Consider the following 6,123-nt stretch of genomic DNA (forward strand, 5'->3'; position numbering starts at 1 on the left):
GAAAGCCTATTTTTTTTCTCTCGAAAAGGCTGACTGTAAAGCAATAATGACGCCTGGATTAAGGATACAGTTAATTGCGAAATGAAGTGGACAAGTTTAAACAAAACATCGATAAAAGGTGTATCGAGAGCCACAAGCTCTCACAAAAGACGTTTGAAATATTATAAATTACATTTTTTTCCGGGTACAGTTTCACTTTATTTTAAATCAGCATTTAAGTTTTATACTCAGTGATATTTATGTTTAGCATTATGTTAAGCCAAGCATTTGATAAACTGCTGAAATGAATGTATGTTCACGGGCGTTCAGTTTTAAAGTTAACGTTTAGCGAAGTGTAAATTCTAGAGGAATTACTTTTCCCCGAAAAGTTGTTAGCTAAGCTTTCCCTTGCTGTTTGTGGATTTATTGCAGCAAGATAAAGTGAAACCCCTCTCTGAAGTGAAACGACTGAACAGAGAAATGGCCTACCCTGACTCACCAGGTTCACAGATTTGCAAAGACAATTACAATGTAATTTCCAGAGGTTCAAATTTCCTTGCCCTTTAATCCTATATAACATCAAAGTTGAAAGCATTTAAAGGATTAAAGAGCAAGGAAATCTGGTCTAGGATAGAAGGTCTCAGATGAGATACCCCTCTCTTTATCATTAACCTTACAGACCTTGAAATGAAAACGTGGCATTTCAAGAGTACTAGACATTCTTGAATCTAAAGGTAGCATATGGTGATGTATAGATAATTTGATAATAAATTTACTTTAAATTTTGAAACACTGACAAATCCTTTTGTACAGAAGATCTCAAAAAGGGATAGCTTCACAGGTATTGAATCAGCCAAGTACAGTCAACTATGGACCAAGTACTGATAATGAAATTAATATAGAATGGTGTTTGACGGTTGGTGTAGACTTCATGGGCTAAGGGCCTATTCCTTCGCTTATGATTCTACATTGGATGTGTAGATGTGATCTTTAAACATTTTATAATTCTGAATCAATCCCAGTGGACTGAAATGTAGCAAATTCCATAAAGTTTTTCAAGAAAGAAGGACACGGGGAAAGGAAAGAGGATTGTTGATTACTATCATTGTCAGAAAATGTTGGAACATGGCACTTAGAAAAATTTGTAATGAGACAGAATCAATACTGTTCATGTAAATTCTGTCAAGTCCGGGAGTTATTTAGGGACACACTCGGCATGATAGATAAAAAGCTATCATTTATATATCTGGATTCTTAAATGATATTTAACATGGTGCCATACCGAAGATTACTTAAAAAAGGTTGATGAGGTTAAATAGTGAAAAGAGGCATTCAAGAGACAGATAAAAGGAGAAATAAACCTTTTTTAATAGCAGGGTGCCACTAGGATCAATATTGGGCCTTAGATTACTTGCAATCTATATCAATAACAAGCAGAAGGATAGAGATCAATGTTTTTAGTTGCTAATAATACAGTGCTAGATGCAACATTGAGCTGCAGACCATTCACCATAAGATAAGGTGGATTAAGTAAATGATAAGGAAGAAACACGTGTGGAAGAGAGAGAGCATTCATTTTGATAGAGCAGTCTATTTGTAAATGGTGAAACACTGGTAAATGTTAATATACGGGGGAGACTTAGTGTGTCATTTTATGAAAAACAGGAAGTTAACTCACAGATATAGTAAGGATGTGGGAAGGCAAATTGACCACTGGGAGGATACAGAGTAGACGTCCAGATTTTCTGTTGAAACAATATGAAGGTCTAGTAAATCACCCTTTGTCCATGGAAGTGTATATTCGAGGACATATTTGCTTTGGAGGTAGTGGAACAAACATAACTGGATTAATTCCTGGATTATAAATTCTAAGTTGAGGGGAGATTAACTTGTGGGGTCTAAGAGAGGTGACTTTATTAAAATATCAAACATAATAAGAGACTTTGATAGTGTGGTTATTGAAGATGCGTTTTCTGAAACTGAAGAATTTAGGGCTAGGGCCCTAAACTAGGAATGGTTGTGCGGTGCACGGGATGCTAAGGGAGAAGGAAACCATTTAGGAGATTTTTCTCATTCAGAGAATTCTGATTTGTTTTAATTCTCCATTTCCTGAGGACTCTTAATGCTCAGGTGGTGGGCATATTCAAAACTGATATATAGATTCTGGGATAGTAAATGAATCGATAGATATAAGGATGGAGCAGGGAATATGTGATTGATTATAATTCTAATGTGCATTTATAGCAAGTATAATAATAATAATAAAATAATAATTAATAAACACAGTTTTACAGCCAGTATTTATTCAGGAAAATGATTATAAGAATAAAACTTAATACATCTACAATAATATGAGTCATTTAATAACAAATGTTCATTGCCTTGCAGACATATGCAGAATTACCCAGTGGTTGTGTACTTAGACTAAGGAAATGCAGAATGTAAAGTGTGGGGATCTACTAATAATTTGTGGCAGCATGGACTAGGTTTTTAACCAAATAGATGCAAAAATTAATTTTCTAAATCTGTAAAGAAAGTCATTGACCATGAAATACAGTACAGCAGGCTTCATTTATAAATCTTAGATGTAGAGTTGATTATCTTGTAATTAAAAAAATGATATTTCTTAAAAGACTACCTATAAGTAATTGCGAGACAACATTAGGAATAGCTATTTCCTAAAACTAATTATCGTAAATTCTTTGTCTTTTTGGATTCCAGGACATTTGACGCACATAATCTTCCAAACCCAGACAACGAAAAATGTGCAGAAATCCAAGCGACGCACACAAAATGCTGGAGGAACTCCGCAGGCCGGGCTGCTTCTGTGGAAAAGAGTACAGTTGATGTTTTGTGCTGAGACCCGTCCTGGCCCAAAACATCATCTGTACTCTTTTCAGTAGATGCTATCTAGCTTGCTGAGTTCCTTCTGCATTTTGTGCCTATTGCTTGGATTTCCAGCATCTGCAGATTTTCTCTTGTGTGTGTAGAAATAGGCAATGTATCTACCACAGATGAATGTAAAAGAAGTTACAAGTTATGGAAGGTACCGATGAGAAATATTTTGAATTAGTGTCTCCAGTTTTTTTTATATTTAATGCATTCTCTGTGTAACTGCATTATTAAACTCAAAAATGATCTGAAATCCATCATCTATTCAACTTCTATTCTGGCTATGTCATGTCACAAATGAAGTATATTACAACAGACTCTAACTTAGTTGAAGTCATTAAATTAGATCTGTTTAAAATTTATAGCTCTGCTATATTGTTGTACATTTGATTATAAAACATTGTCAGCTCTGATAAGCATTCATTTAGAACATAACACTTTATCTGCAGTGCTAAAGATGTAATGATTATTGAGTTAACTTTATAAAACCATCCACGTATAACACAAACCTCAAAATCTTCAAGATCATATTTAAAAGACTAAGGTTTGGTCTTGTTCTACATAGGCGAGTACTTGATTATCTTATTTTTTCCACTGAACAACTGAACTTAGAATAATATGACATGCCTACAGAACTCTCCATTTCCTGTCACTACATGGTAAACAATTTTGTGACAGTCACGTGATCAGCTTTACTTCAGTTTCCATTAATTTAATCAGCATATGCTAATACTATTCCATTTATGTAGTAATGTACTTAAAAATATTTATCATTTTAAAATTTGCTTTTAAATGCATGTTAAAGTAGAAGAAGCATAAGAATTGGAAAATTCATGAACTAAAACAATATCAATGCAGTTATGAGTGTCTCACACAAAGGAAGCATTTTAACACCCAAAAGGAGGCTGATTTGAGACTGGAGGGCAATGGAAGTGTAAAATATCACAAGCTTGAACCATTGAGGCACATGTTCCCAGGAGATGAGCCATTCTTTTACCTGTTCCTGTGCTACTCTTCACCTCAGGTTTTGTTTCCCTGTTCTCATCTTAAACAATAACTGTTGAGTTTACTAGGCCTCAGGAAACTCAGCATAAATTATTTTCCAGAACACCACTCTTAGTCAGGAGATGGAGGAGTGAGATTGACTACGTCTCAAAGAAATCTCCTCAGTGATCTCCCGGTGTCCAGTCACTTCACCCACAATTCAGTGTTCCCCCATGTTCTTCCTGAACCTCTTCCCCTTCTCGTTTGATCTCTCTGGGTTGCCACAATGCTCCCTCCCTCACTCATATCTCTCTTTGGGATCTGCACCAAACCTGACCTTTCCAAGCATTCTGCATTGATGTCCTCCAAACTCTCCCTCCCTGCATTCCCTTACTGTGGCCCGCATGCTCCAGGTCTGCCCACTCAACAGTCAGCTGGCTCCTCAACCTGGCTGTTGGCAGCCAAGAACACACAGTTGTACTGGAACGTACTCAGTAACCCTCAACCAAACTGCCCGCCCCGCCGCCTTCTTGTAGATATTGGAGCAGAAGGCCAGGTTTAACGATTTGTTGTAAGTGTAACTGTATTTAAATTAAACACCAATTTAAGGAAAACTGTCACTGCCAGTTGCTTTGAAGTGGTGAAAAGCTCCTCACTGTTACATCAGCTAATTTCCACAAAATACCCACTTTACATCTTCGCCTCCCCCTGTGACATGACATAAACACATGTCACTGCTAATGGAGGAGGCGGTAAGAATGACATTTACAACTACTGGGCCTGTGGCTCATTAAAGCTCATAGGTAGGATTCAGGTTGTAACATGAAAATCATCAGCTGCATCCATTCCACAAATCACAATACAAACCTGATTCTACGGTGAATAGATAAGCCATTCTAATTTTTGATTTCAATAGTCAGTAAAGTATCCATTGTTAAAGAGGTATGATAAGGATAAACGTTTCACTGATTTGCTTATTAAACTTGGTTGTACGGATTTTACTATTTTAATGCAAATATACAGCTTATCTTCAGCTCACATCCAGATATATACTTGTCTGACAAGGATGTGATATGTACATTGATTTAATTCACACAACCTGTGACCATTCCACAAATGAAGAAATTATTTCCTAAGCTTTCCTTCAAAAAGAGAAAAAGGAAAAGTTATATGCATAAAAATACAAACTGTTAAGTTGCATCTTTATGCTTGTGATTAAGTGTGTTATTAATCTATTTTTGTCATTATATCATTTGGGAAAAATGAATTTGTGTCACTTTTCTGTAAAATCTGCCTTTCAGATATTTGATTCAGCCTTTAATTAAAAAGCGGTTCCAATGTTCATGAGTACTGTAGAATTAGACATTACAAAACGGGTACAGGAGAGTTTGATAATTAAAAAAAGGACATGCTCTAGATGATGTGTGTACTAAGGGCATCCTATGATCCCGGACAACTAAATAAAGGAGCCCAACTGAATGGTAGCATGCATGATGAAATACCTCACTGAGTTTCATTATGCATCCTTTTTTTTAATGCTTTGGTACAAAATATTGTAAAATCTAACCATGTTTATAGTGATTGAATATGGCAATAGGTATTTGCAGTTGCAGTTTGCATCGTTTTTTGAGGTGGAAAATTTCTAGAGAAACAATTGCACCACCTAGTGCTTTAACAAATATTGCGCAACTCAGTAGTTAAAAATATTGAATCCATTCTCTTCAGAAGTCTTTGAAAATCATGCTGATTGCTTCAGAATGATGATAATGCTTCTCCAACATTATTGATATCTGTATTATATTTGGATTGTAGTTGTCACATCCTGTTTCAAAATCCATTGTTACTAAAGTCAAACTTATAGTTTATTCCATTTCAAATAACTTGCAAAAACCTTTGTATTTGCAGATGTACTTGTGCTAAGGCTTCCAAAATGTATTACTCTATTGCGTTATCTAGAGGATGGGAGTTTATGACGTCGGTAAGAAAAGATATGCAATTATTGTTCAAGAATAAAGAAGGTTAGCCAGATGGATGAAGACAAGTGCACCAAGGATAAATACATACAAAAGGCACAAGGATATTCCTCAGTGAAGAGCCTACTTATGGGATGAGAAATGTCTCAGAATCCTCAACAGAAGATCAGTTAACTAACAGTGAAGCAAGTCTTAATTCCCAAATAATGCCCGATTTGGTATAGACAGACTGTGCTATTCTTAGGCCACCATGTATAGCTGGTCATATCCATGCACATGTGCATTTTATACATGG

This window comes from Hemitrygon akajei, chromosome 2 (assembly GCF_048418815.1).
Source record: "Hemitrygon akajei chromosome 2, sHemAka1.3, whole genome shotgun sequence".
NCBI lineage: Eukaryota > Metazoa > Chordata > Chondrichthyes > Myliobatiformes > Dasyatidae > Hemitrygon > Hemitrygon akajei.